At 45.7% G+C, this 14,247-nt stretch overlaps 1 protein-coding gene across 4 annotated transcripts in view; it reads left to right on the forward strand.

Annotated features, from left to right (window-relative positions):
- Lrrc8d (leucine rich repeat containing 8 family, member D) overlaps positions 1–14,247 on the forward strand; it is a 91,810-nt gene that overhangs the window by 63,992 nt on the left and 13,571 nt on the right. The window contains exon 1 of one of the 4 annotated variants that reach the window (XM_013018329.1): positions 12,535–12,556. The exons of the other annotated variants lie outside the window; for them this stretch is intronic. The gene's annotated coding sequence lies outside the window, so the exon portion shown is untranslated. Of the gene's footprint in view, positions 1–12,534; positions 12,557–14,247 lie in introns of those variants that run through there. 4 annotated transcript variants of the gene reach the window in all.

Here is a 14,247-nt window from a genome sequence, read left to right on the forward strand (position 1 = left end):
GGACCGGAAGAGGATGAGGAGGGAGGGGTCATTCCAATCTGAAGACCTTAGGAACCATGCGGTCTCTGCCATCATCCCGCAGAAGGGAAAGCCAAGAGCCAAAATGTTGTTTCCGGTCCAGAGTCACATACCCAGTGACCCAACTGCATCTAGAATGCAGGCCAGGACTCTGGGCATACTTTATTCACTGGTGGGTGCTCGCAGGAACTGAACAATACTCTGGGGCAGGGTTGGGACTCACAGATGAGACTGTCAACAGTGCAGGGAGCTTGGGGTACGGGATTCTTCTGCATAAAGGTCAGGCTTACCTTCCCTGGAGGACAGATGGTAGGAGCTAAGCTGGAAGATCAGAGACTAGTCATCTGAATTCTCCTAGATCTTTATATTATCTGTATGTCTATATTTATTATCTAATATGACTGTTATATGGTCATGTAATTTTAAAAGGTGTTCCGTAGTGGTTACCATCTTGCGTATCAATCAGACAAGTTACTTTGGACATACCAGGCCTTTCCTTCTGCCTATGAATCTGGAGATAACCAACTCAGATGCCTGTGCCCGGGCCACACCCCAAGCCTGCTAAGGCAGTGCCTTGACTGGGGTGGGACCTGCCGTTCACTGCTTTGGAGCGTTTGCTCCATAACTAGTCTAGAGGGCATCTGCCTCCAAGCCACTTTTCTAGGCTAAGACGCTCACATGCCCTAGAGGGTCATGGAGGGTCAGAGGCCTCCGCTGACCCCTTACTGTCAGTTGCCCCAGTGCCCGCCTGTTGCTGTGTCTCTGGTCCTTACGGGGAATCACCCCAGCCAAGTTACTTCTCATTTGGCAGCCAGTGCAGCTGTGGCACGTCCAGCTCTTTCAAGACATCTGAAGCAATGTTGGCAGTTCACCAGAGACAGTTTGTTTCATGACCTTATAACCAGATCGACTTTGTTCCTATCTCATTCATGTCTAGCAGACATTTCTGCGGAGCTTTGGGACCAAAAGGTCCTTGAGAAAAGAATTAATGTAAACAGCTCTGCTTTCAGAACAATTATTCTCCCCCACATTAAAAAGCCTTATGTATTTGTTCTTCATGTGTACGAGTCATGCCACATGTGCCTGGGTGTGCCACTTATGTAGTTCACTGCTTGTATTGTGGTCTGTGAAAACTCAGTCTGGGAGCCAATGATGTCAGAACTAATGTTTTGAGGGGTTCTCTGCAAAGACCTGAGCTTCACTTTCTTTGCAAATTGAAACCAATAGCCCCTGACCTCGGGGCCTGCTAAGAAGCCAGTGAAACAATGTGGGACTCCTTTTGGTGGTGTTCACTGAGCGCATCGTGCTGATCCCTAGAAAAGCAACATGAAGTTTAGGGTCCCTGCCCTGGGAAGCTTTACAGCTTAGGAGACTAAAACCAGGATAATGGAGCAGTAAGGAGGTGGAGAGGCAGACATTCACAGGAGACTCAGGGAGTGTTCATAAAGAAGGATTAGAAGGATGGAGTTACTGGCATTGAGGTTTGAGGAACTGATAGCAGACAATGACAGGGAAATCTGAGAAAGTTAGAGACTACCCCATGGGAACAGAGGAAGAAAGACATTGAAATGTTAATACTGGTGGATTTTTAAAAATTTATTTATTTTGCTTTCCCTTGGGAGAAATGAGCTTTTACTGGAGCCAAATCAAAGAGAAAAGAAGGCAGGATATACATATTAAACCAGTCATCTCCTTAGTTGCTCATTTTTGTGTTAAGTATTTTGGATACAGAAGAGGAGTGAAGTTGAATGATTTATGGACATCATTCAAACCCACGGTTAAGTTGGTGCTGGTGGTTCACACCTGTAATCCTAGCTACTCAGTAGATGGAGATCTGAGGATTGCAGTTCAAAGCTAGCCTAGGTAGGAAAGTCTGTGCGGCTTCCATCTTTAGATAGCCAACAAGAAGCCAGAAGTGGAGCTGTGGCTCAAGTGATAAGAGCCTTGAGTGAAAAAAATCTCAGAGACAGTGCCTAGGACTAGCAAACAACAACAACAAATGATGGTTAAAAATAAGCCTTTGGGGCTGGGAAGGTGGCTTAGTGGTAGAGCGCTTGCTTAGCATGCATGAAGCCTCAGTACCACATACACAGAAAAAGCCAGAAATGGCACTGTGGCTCAAGTGCTAGAGTGCTAGCCTTGAGCAAAAAGAAGCTCAGGGTCTGAGTTCAAACCCCAGAACTGACACACACACAAAAAGCCTTTGGCCTGGTCAGGTTTCACATATGTTGAGTGCTTGGACAATGAAGCCTTGGGGTACTGAATGGGAAGTATCTATTCAAGAAAGGAGGCTGGCTCATCAAGAAAGCCTTTATTTACATCAGGCGTTCTGGATTGCACAGGTCATTCAGAGGCTGCTCTCTGTTGATCCCTGTGGTATTGGGTTTGTATCTGTCCCAATCTTCCAACCTGCAGAACTACAGCATTGTTTCAAGATGCTCCTTAATGAGGCTGCCTTGGTGGAGAGGGTCCGACCTTTTCCTGTCCCTTGGCAGTCCTTGGAGTTCAAGAATCCTAGCCCCAGCTATCCAGTAGTGGCTTCAAGGGGGAGGGAGAGCAGGATGGGTCCAGGGAACAAGAGGATTCACGATACGCCAGAGGCTCGCATCCTGCAGAGTCCTCTTCCAGCTGATGTCCTCCACTCCCACACATTTCTCATCCAGCAAAGTGTCTGTCCGAAGACTATGTGGCTTTATCAAAAAGAGTGTGCTAACCAGGGCTGTTCTCTTGGGCAGGCCAAGTCTGGAAGGCTTTTTCATGGCCCTTTTCAGTTGTGCGCAGTTTGTCAAAGCTACATCTTGGAAGCCGGAAGAGACAGGCAGGCTAAGTAGAAGACACTCAAGAAAACAACGTGGGGAGCTGGGGTTCAGCCCCTGCCCTGCCTCTGCTTACCAGCCGGGCTTTGGTCACTCAGTGGGCTGGAGTATCCATCATAGGGAAGCAGACTGGGTGCCATTCGCATCCAGAATCCCCTGTGCTTGGATGCATTGGCGGGAATAGAAGCCACTGTCCTTACTAACTGTAACTGCTTCACTCTGGGCCCCACTGCCCCCTCTTGTCCATCCAACTGTCCATGTCCTGCTGCCACATCCACCAGGCCTGCGCCCACTCGTAATGCCTGCCCCTGGGGGTCGGGAGGGAACTCTGGGCGCCACTCAAGGCTCAAGGACCAGGGAGGTGGTTCTAAACATGTTGGAGGCACCTACGAAAATGGGGCTACTCACTAGAATTATTTCTAAGAATTTACTATTCACTGCCTTGCAGGCCATCCAGTCATCCTGGGGAAAAGCTGACTTTCGCTGGACTTCCTGATGCTATGTCGTGGTTTATCATTTTCCTTTGATTTATATTTGGAGAAACATATCATCTCTGCAGCACTGAGGGCCTTGAATGGCTTTTTCTTCCTCCCCTCCCCCCCAAAATGTATCAGATGCATCCTTCCATTGAAATGTCACAGAGGTGTTGGGCCAAGCCTGCCCACGCTCACTCACTCTGGTCTTCCACTTTATTGTGAGCATCTCCATGCTGGGGGCTGGGCTTTGGGGCAGAGGCAGATCAGAAGGTGACAGGTGTGTGGCACACATTCCTTCTCCCCGAGTTTACACATGAGTTAAGACCAATGTTTTCTCCACAATGAAATAACAGTGTTGGTAAGCATTCAGCGCTGTCACGGAGAGGTAGCACAGTCCCTGGAAGATGCTTCTACAGGTCTCAGCAAGGAAAGGCTGTAGGAAGTTTGCATTAACAAGATGTGTGCATCTGACTGGTTTATGATTTCCAAACCCCATGATTTTTGCCTGCTTCATTCTTAGTGCTGCTCCAAATTGGTTCCTCCCAGACTCGGGCATTCTGTCTAGTGTCTCCCTGTCTTGCCAGACCTTGGCTTTGTCTTGAAAATCTGCCCTTGGTTAAGCTGCTGGAGCCACAGAAGAATGACCTAACTGTGGCCCCCTGAGCTCCAAAATAAGAAGACTTTCCCAAGGGGCTCTGTGTGCTTGCATAGAGGAACTGTGAGCTTTGTTACCCAGTATTTGACCAAAAGTTAGTCTGTGATGGATTATCTTTTCAAAAAGCCAGGTGTACAAGTATTACATTTCCATGTGTACTTTCTACACAGGTGACACTGTTCTCACTGGAGAGCAATGGCAGGGTTAGCAGAAGGAAGATACTACTTTTCTCTCCCTACTCCACAAGCAAGCATAGCTACATGCACTTGGGTCTTTTCAGAATTCTTGTTGAAATTCAGCTGGTTGGTTTGAGAGAGAGGGTTTCCTTTAGGAAATTAAACATTATTTCTTCGGCTACTTTACCATGCTTACTTTTGAGGATGTTTGCTCTTCTTCATAACTATAATTCTAACCATGATTCATAAAAAATAATCTCCTAAGAACATTTCAATCTGCTATGTCCCTTGATGAGTCTTTAAGACTAATGGAGTGTCTTGTGTTGATCTCCAAAACTTGATAGCCAGCTCTGACTGAATTGATTTCTTCCAGAACCTAAGTATGTTTTTATGATTCTCTTAATAACTTTTAGAATTTAATATCAACCTGTCCTTTTATTTATTGGTAGTGTTGACTTGGAGGCTTCCTTTTACTCATAGTTTTTGCCCTTATTATTATCATCATGGGATTTCTGTTTGGCCTGAGACCACCCCTTCCTTCCCTTTCTCAGATTCAGGCCTGTTGCTATGACTACAAAGACCAATCAAAGAAGGTGAAGCCCATGGAAGACTTAGCATAGCAGAGGGTGTGTGTGTGTGTGTGTGTGTGTGTGTGTGTGTGGCGCAGGGTGTGTGTGTGTGTGCGCACCTGCGCATGCCAGCAATGGGGCTTGAACATAGAGTTTTCCAGGTCTTACCTGACTTTTTTTGCTCAAGGCTGACACTCTGTCACAAGTCAAGAATCTTACCTCTTTGAGGATCCACTGAGAAGCCATCTCCTACTCAAATCCATGCTAGAAAGTTAAAGGCGTCCGGTTGATACGAAGGAAAGTACTGTGTTTTGCACTGAGAATGCTTTTTTGTTTGTGTGCAGAATGTAACTTTGGTCTGCAGCCTTGTGAGCTTCCTGAAGTTTCAGCCCTGAGTTAGGTAGACTTCCCCAGCCCTTTCCCCCGGCAAGCAAGGCATCAGCAGCTGGCAGCCAGCAGCTGAGACCCACCTGCCATGTGCCACCAGTAGGATTGGAACTCACAATTCAATTCATCACGGGTACAGGCAAGGAGAATAAAGGAAGGAACAGGAAGGAACAAAAGGGGAGAAAAAAGGGTCAGGGGAACCAGTTTGTTTAGGGCCCCCCCTCTGGTGATGTAACAAGAGGAGAATGAACAAGTGTCACCTCAATCATTACCTGCTCTGGTGTCTTCAGCATCAGGGAAGAGCTGGCTCCTGCTTACCAGGTACCTGGAGAGGAGGGAAGAAGGCATCTCTCCAGCTGGGATGGAATGCCAGCTTGCTGGTCCTCACAGCCTCAGCTCAGGCTGTATGGAGTGGACGCTAACATTAGGCAAAAGCCCCCTTATTCCCTACTATTTTACCAATTGTTTTCTTTTCTTCTTATTTTTGTGTATGTGTGCTGGTCCTCAGGCTTAACTCAGGGACTGGGCCCTGTCTGGTCCTGAGCTTTTGTGCTCAAGGCTAGCCCTCAACTTGAGCCACAGTTCCATTTCCAGCTTTTTTTTTTGTAGCTCACTGGACATCATGGGTCTCATGGACTTTCCTGCTGGGGCTGGTTTTGAACTGCAATCCTCAGATCTCAGCCTTCTGAGTAGCTTAGATCACAGGCCTGAGCCATTGGCTCCCTGCTGAAGCTTCATTGAAATGAACCTTTAAGCGAATCCTCATTTGACTAAACAAAAGGAAAGCAACAATTTCTCTTCATTAAGTGCAAGATTGGATTGCCTGCCAGACATCTGGTGGTAAATACAACCCATCTCAAAGGTGAATCTTACCCTGAATCCAAGCAGTATAGATGGCATGCCACAGTCAGTACGTGAGGAACGGGGGCGTCGATGCCCCAGAGAGGAGACACAAGTGGATCCGCCATCATGGCTGCAGGGAGAATGTTATTATTACGAGTGACCACTTAGCTAGGGACGGTTTTTGCTTAGCCCCCAGAACCCCACAAACTCACCCAACCCTGCTTGTGCTCTTCTGTTTTTTTCCAACTTCATAACTCTGTCTGAAGATCTGAGGTCTACAGAATTTCAAGTACACCATCATAATGGGCCTCATGTCTGCTCACGCACACGAGGTCTCCCCCTCCCCCTTTTCTTTTTGGCCAGTCATGGGGTTTGAACCCAGGGTCTAGGTGTTGTCCCTGAGCTCTTTTTGCTCAAAGGCTAGTAGTGCTCTACCACTTTGAGCCACAGCTTCACTTCCGGTTTTCTAGTGGTTAATCGAAGAGTCCTTCAGACTTTCCTGCCTGGGCTCTGCTGGGCTTTGAACCGTGATTCTCAGCCTCCTGACTAGCTCCAATTACAGGCATGAGCCACCAGTGCCTAGCTCAAAGTCCTTTTTCAGTTGAGGTTCACAGCCAAATTTGGGGAAGCTGAGGGTACCCAGGACCATGACTTTTCTTTCCAAAAACTCACCTGTATGCTGGGCCAAGTTGTGTTGGGCCATGGTCAGACCAGACTGGGCTGGGGTACTGGGTGAAGAGCTGGAATGACCTGTTGGGTCACCTCTGCTCAGCCTGACAGCCACAGGCTCCCAAGCTGCCTTTCCTGCTTATTGCATTCCAGCCCCTCAGCCGCCCTCCGTGCAGGTCTGGGAGCTCAGGAAGAAAGGGAATTGGTCTGAGCATGTATCCTAGTTCACCAAAATTCAGGTGCTAGCTCATGAGAAACATCAGAGTATTGACTCAGGCTCCAGATGAACCTGTGAGCATTTATCCATACAGGGAGGCGTTTGTGACTTGTCACAAAGGGTCCCCAAGGGCACTCCAGTCTCTTCGAGCTCCCCCGCCCTGCATGTGACTCTGTGCCGGAGAGCCAGCAGCCCTAGCCCCTTGGACGTGCGTGGACAAGAAATAGAAATAATGCAGGGCAAACAAGGGCTACATGAAATTTTGTTCTGGAACCTGGAAGCTCAAACACTTCCAGGCCAAAAAAGATACCTCTTCTTTCCTTTTCCCCTCTGGCCTTATGTAACCGCACCCTTGCCTTACACCACCTGGTTGAAATTTTTGATTAACTTTCTCCAAACTTTGTTCCTTTTCCCTCCCTTCTTTTCCAGGTCTGAATCACACTACCCTTAGGAATTTACTTTTCCTTGTGAATAGTTGTTTGGAACGAAGGTTTCTTTTTTTAATTTTATGCTTTATTTTAATTCATGTGTTTGCTTTAGTTTTAAAAGACATGTTCTAAACCAAGTGTATCTTTTTACTTTTCTTTTTGTGCTGGGTTTGGGGCTCAGAGCCTGGGTACTGTCTCTGAGCTTCTTTTTACTCAAGGCTATCACTCTATCATTTGAGCTATACTCACTTCTATCTAACTTTTTGGTGGTTAATTGGAGGTGATCATTCTATGAACTTCTCTGCCCAGGCTGGCTTTGAACTACGATCCTCAGATCTCGGCCTCCTGAGTAGCTAGAATTTCAGGCATGAGCCACCCATGCCCAGGTAGAAATGAGTTTTTAAAACTGTATTTCTTGGGCTGGGAAGATGGCTCAGTGGTAGAGCATGCCTGAGGCCCTGGGTTCGATTCCTCAGCACCACATAAACAAAAAGAAAAAAGCTGGAAGTGGCGCTGTGGCTCAAGTGGTAGAGCGCTAGCCTTGAGCTGAAAAGCTGAGGGAAAGCACCCAGGCCCAGAGTTCAGGCCCCACGACCGGACCCCCCCAAAAAAAAAAAAAACTGCATTTCTTGGGTTACATTTCCAGACTTCTACTTAAGTATGTTTCTGAAGCAGGAAATCTACATTTTTTTTTCTGACTAAAATGGACCTTCTGTAAATTCCTAAAACGTGGAAATTATGGGATAAGGCCAAATCTGAAACGTTGAACCTTCAGAGTATTTTCTTTTGATAGTGAGCAAAACCATATGAATTACTGTACTTTTGCAGTTTTATTACAAACCAGCTACCTCGGGTCACCTTCATTTTGTGCCAGGAAATGCCCTGTGCGCTTCTATGTATTCATTCATTTCATCCTTATCACCTATCTGGCAGGCGGCCACCAACATGGTGACCTTTGAAGTGAGGAAAACGAAGCACCAGAGACCCGAGTGCATTGTCCAAGCCCAGCCAGAAACCAGCAAAATCTGATGGGCGCAGGTAGCTCACTCCTATTATTCCTAGCCAATCTGGAGGCTGAGATCTGAAGCCAGCCTGGGCAGAAAAATCTTTGGGACTCCTATCTCCAATTAACCAGGGAGTGGGGGGCGGGGAACAAATGTGGAGCTGTGGTTTACAGTGGTAGAAAGCAACAAGTGAGAGTACCTTGTCCCTGAGTTCAAGTCCCAGTCCCAGTATAAAAGAAGGCAAGGAGGAAGACAGGGATGGATGGACAGACAGGTGACAGACAGCCTAACTAGCAAATCCTAGTTTTTGCTAATGTGGTTCTAGGATATTTAGTTTAAGTAGCCACACTTAGAGTCAGACATAGACCTAGCTTCCAGGCTTCTACAGACACCCTGGTATGTTGTGTACTTAAGTATTACTCTGGAAAACATGTTATCTTTTAGAATTTTGTAGCACCCAGTTTTCTAGCTCTTTAAAGATATCTACATTATTTTATTTGATATATTCATTGGCTATGAGCAGAGGAATTGTCCTGAGTGTACTGACGTGACTGCCTAGTTTTCTCAGAATTTTAACCCCAAGTCAAATGTTGATGAATTTGAATTTGTCATCTGATTTCCTCCCCCCCCCCATTTATAAATCAATGAAATTCTTCCATGAGCCTCTGGACACAGTCATTTCCTGTTCTGTGATTCCCAAAGCATTTTGTTCAGACTCTATGTTTTTAAGTAAAGAGCATTTTCTAATTTGTCTGTTTGTATGTCACTTCTTTCCTTACCTCCCCCGCCCCCGCCTTGTGAATTCTTCAGGAGTGGAAACCAGGTCTTAATTTACTTTTGTCCTCTGCCAGCCTGCTGACAAGGCAATGAATCACCGTGCCCAGGAGGCACAGGGACTTGCCCCGAGCAGCACCTGGTGGGCAAGAGGCACCTCCTGAAACGTTTTCAAATGCGTGGAATGTTTGCTGAGATACCAGGGCTCCCTCTCAACTATTTATAAAACAATAATAGCAATAATGCTGATAACGGTGATAATGGCATTGCCACCCATCCCGCTGTATCATTTTGAGCTCAAAGGAAATGGTATTTGTAAGACTTTGGAACTGGGAAACCACCTACATGGATGCATTCATTCATTGCTGTTAGCACTCTGGTCTCTTGTTACTTTTGTGTTATTTACATGGTATTTCCCAGCCATTGCCTCATCCATTTAATGTTTTATTTCTGGTCTCATGACCATTTCATGGATGAGAGAACTGTGGCCTGCAATTCAGGGCTTCACCTATCATCACAAGTGGCTAAAAGAAGTCTCAGCCCACCCAGCTCCCTTTGTTTCTTCCCAGCAGAGTCCCTGGGGGTGCATAGTGAGCCCTAAAGATGAGCCTCCACTCAGACCCATTGTAAGTGTATGGATGCTACCCAGACTTCTTGTTTTCTCAGGGTGGCTGGAACCCGGCGGGGGTGGGGGGGATGGAGGGGGCTGTAAATGTCCACAGCCCTGAGCGTGGAATCCTGTTGGGGAGTCTGGGTTCCACAGGAGGAGCTCACCCCTGCAAGGCTTTTGTCTCAGTGGGGAGTTCCTTACTGTGGCTCTCAGAGGAAATAAAGGCTGATAAATCCAGCTGCTGCTTCCGGTTCCTATAATTCTGAAATTTATTATTTTTTTTAAGAATAGAATGTTTTATTTTTAAGCCAGTGGAAAATACCCTTAACCTGTTCCTTATTACTATTCCTTCGAAACTGGATGTGCTCCCTGGAGCTTTTAAAGAGACTCTGTGTATGTGTGTGTATGCAAAAGAAAGTCCCATGATGCTCTCTGGGTGGCTTTTTCAACAACAACAGAATGAAAACCAATTAAGGCCGATTTGCCTGGGCAGGAAGTTCTGTGAGGCCGATGACAGCACTGATTTAGGAGAAGCCTGTAATTTCTCTCTGTGGTCTCACTGTCCCGCAGGCCATGTGTGTGCAGTTCGGGTCTGCTTTTCCTTCTGCTTGTGCTAGTGCTGTTCGACAGCAGGGTTTTTTAAGCACCTGTCTCCTCACACACCACAGCTTACCCCCGGTAGTTAGGAGCAGAGATTACTAGGATGCAACCTGGTAGGTTTGATGGTGTAGCCAATCACTGTAACCATAAGGATTAGGTAAGAATATTTTCTCTAATACCACAGGTTTTGTTGTTGTTGTTGTTGTTCTACTTCCTGATTTATGAGGCAGAATGTGTATAGACTCAATGGTGGTCTTTTCAGAATTGCTAAAGGGAATGTACTTTGTAAAGTAGAATTATAAGAGTATAGTACTTTCATCATGTCCTCTCCCTGAGTAATCTTAGTTCTGATGTAAGCCCCTTATCCTTTCATTGGTAAAATCATAAATCATAGCAAAGTACTCACTGCTCAACTGAATATATTTTGAATTTATGAACAACATGGCCGAAGTGAGTTGACTGTTTAACAATAATAATTAAAGTTATAGTTGATATTAAATGAACTTAGCATAAAAAAAGGGAAATCTTCACCAGCCACTGGTGGCTCATGCCTGTAATCCTAGCTACTCAGGAGGCTGAGATCTGAGGATCATGGTTCTAAGCCAGTATGTGACATTCTTATCTCCAATTAGTCACTAAGAAATCAGTAAGTGGCACTCTGGCTCAAGTGGTAGAGTGCTATCCTTGAGCAAAAACCGTCAGAGACAGTGCTTGAGTCCAAGCCCAGGACTACCACCAAAAACAAAGAAATCGTCATAACCTAACTTTAAAAAAGAACTCAAACTCAGTATTTGCTCTGGCTTTGTGAGACTCTGATGATGAATGGAGACCATTTTATCAGACTCAGTGTTGACAGGATGCTCCAGCTGTCATCTTCGTTCTGCATCTTCTTGTTAGAACAGGTTCTTGGAATCATGTAGATGTGCTTTTTGAAAGTTAAGCTGATGATAAAGAAATTAAGTGCCCATTGAATCACCATTGGGCGTAAGTTGTTGTTTCTTTTGTCATACTTTGTTCCTGATGTCCAGTAGTGGTCTGTAAGTACTAGTGAGCTGTCTCTCCTTCACTTACAGGTTCCTTCTTCTTGATTGTGAAGTCTAAGAAACTAATTTGTGCTAGTTTTTTAACTTAATCTGAAGGGGTTAGCTAAGGCTTGGTAGAGTTGGTCAGATCTGAATCTGAATTGTGTTCACTAATATGTTAACTCTGTGATGATCTTAGTCATTCAGATTTTTTAAATCCCAATTTCCTTTCAGTAAAATGGAAAACATAATCCTACTGCTTAGGGTGAATGTGCCAGATTTTTCTTTTTCTTTTTGATAGTACTGAGGTTGGACCTCAGGACGCCTGCACGTGCTGAGCAGGCGACTCTACCACTTGTGTCCCTCTGCCAACCATTTTTCGTGATGGCTATTTTTTTTTGGGGGGGGGGGGTCCGGTCATGGGGCCTGAACTCTGGGCCTGGGCACTGTTCCTCAGCTCTTCAGCTCAAGGCTAGCGCTCTACTACTTTAGCCACAGAGCCACTTCCGGCTTTTTTCTTTTTGCTTATGTGGTGCTGAGGAATCGAGCCCAGGGCCTCATGCATGCAAGGCAAGCACTCTACCACTGAGCCACCTTCCCAGCCCCGTGATGGCTATTTTTGAGAGAGAGGATCTAGCTAGGATTACAGGCTTGAGGCACTTTGTGTGGCTTGGATATGCCAGTTTAACAAGCTCAAGGATGTGAGTCCTTCATTCCCCAAGAACATAGCTTTCTTCTGTCTTCCTGTGAGATTGGAGGGTCTTGGTGTTGACCGGTAAGACAGCCTGGGGCTGAGGGGTAAAGTCACCAGCAGGGCACAGCCCCTCTCCCAGGCCACGTCCTTCCCACTCCCTGCATGGCCAAGGCAATGAGAAGAAAACGAAGCTGTGTGGGTCACCGACACTCTCCTTAGGAGGAGTAATCAGTAGTTCTCTTCCCTCCTTCTTCCTTGCAGATGGTCCGGCTTGAGTCTTGCTAGGAACTCGGAGCGAGCCTGACATTTTGCAGAACTGAATATACATAGAGCAAGGGGGTCATGTTGCTATGTAGTATGCAGGGGTGCCTTATGAGTGTGGGTTCATCCTGCAAGGTTACTCTTTTTCCAAACAAAGGGCATTTGAAAATGTTACGACTGACTGAATAAAGTGGTGGCGGGCAAGGTTAATGTTTACCGGTGCCCAAAGAAAAGCAAGCACTGTAGATGGAGTGGAAGGCTGTTGAAGCACTTTCATAGAACTGGAATTCTACAATCTTGATAACTTTATAAAGATCATAAGTACCTTCAGAAGCAGGTATGGATTAAACTGCGACATATTTGAGTTGTCATTCTGAGCTAAAATTTGTTTACAGTGCATGATTTGACTTTATACTTAAAATAAGAAACACATCTCTGCATTTTGTTACCCTGCTTTTTTCAACTTCCACCTCTGGACTCCTCTCTCATCCTGAAAAGTACATCCTTCTAACTGTCTGTCTTACCTTCTTTCATTCTCGCAGTTATCCAGGTATTATTTTCCCCCTAATTTACATACGTTTGTAGAATGAGGGGGGATTTTATCTGGCTTTTCTAAACACACAGCACTTTAACAAATCCCAAGCAAGTTTTGTGTGAGTATGTGTGTATGCCTGCCAGTACTGGATCTTGAACGCAGGGCCTACATGGTTTTCATTACCATTTTTGCTCAAAGCTGTGTACTTTCAGCTTTTTGCTGGTACATTGGAGATAAGAGTCCCACTGACTTTCTTGCCTGGGCTAGCTTTAGATGTTGATCCTTAGATCTCAGCCTCCTGGGGAGCTAGGATTAGAGGCGTGAGCCACCAGCACCTGGCAAGTTTGAGAAGTGAATATTCAGTTTCTCCCTGGAGCCTTTCCCATGTGAAGCCGACTTCTCTGAATGAGCTCTGCAGGGTCTCTGGTATCACGTGTTGTCCCCTCCAGCCCTTGCCTCACTGCAGCCTCTGTGCGTGGCTGAGATGAGGGCCACTCATCGCTCTCTTCCTGAGGGTTTTCCTGTTTTGGCTCCCAGGTCATCCTTCTCTTCCTAGTTTCCTCCTTCGCTGGCTCTTCCTTCCCCCCTGTTTTGCTGATCCCTTTCCTTCTTCCTGTTCCCCAAGTGTTACTAATTTCAGGGATTCTGCCTTTGGCCCTTTTTCTCTCCTTGGTTGATCTCAGCTTCCTTATCTTAAGAAATTCACAAATCTAAATCTATCCCAGATCCTTCTCCTGATACTCAGGTCTGCACAGTATCCCTACTTAATGCTGTCCTAACAGGCCCAGCGAGGCAGACAAGATTTGAGTTTATCTAGACAACCTCTTCATTAAATTGCTTTCTTATTTACTGCTCTTCTAGTCTTTTCTCTCCCCAGTCCCACTTCCACACTCTGAGTAGAATCCTTTCTCAAATGTACCACCAGCTTGCTAAAACCTTTCAAGGGTTCTTTATTGCCCACTCCCCTCCCCCTCCTGCTTTTAATTTTGATCTGGCCATGTCAACGTTTCCCTGGAAAATGCCCCCATCCTTGAATTTTTTTCCAGCAGCTCCTCCTTACTCTTTTGTGGTCTTCAATCATCAAGGACCACCTTGCTCTCAAGTATTCTGAGATATGACTCTTCTCTCTTCTTCCTCCTAACTTCTATGGTGTGTCTTGTGATAGATACCATCCTTTACCTGCCTCTGTATTACTCCAGATCCAGATACACATTTCTCTGAGGTCACTGTCATTCATGAATGTTTCATTACAACAGCCTGAATTAATTCATCTCCTTACTTGTCCCAAGCACTTTTGTCTCTCACAGGTTTTATCTCCAATAACTTCATTATAGTTTTTTTATTTTCATACCATTTATTATTTCAGTATGATTTCATATTATACTATTTTTATGTGTAATAAATTATAATGTATTTACACATTATTTACTTAACAGGGAAGGTGGCTCAAGTGGTAGAGCGCTAGCCTTGAGCTGAAGAGCTGAGGGACAGCG

Source organism: Dipodomys ordii, unplaced genomic scaffold (assembly GCF_000151885.1).
Source record: "Dipodomys ordii isolate 6190 unplaced genomic scaffold, Dord_2.0 Scaffold39, whole genome shotgun sequence".
Lineage (NCBI taxonomy): Eukaryota > Metazoa > Chordata > Mammalia > Rodentia > Heteromyidae > Dipodomys > Dipodomys ordii.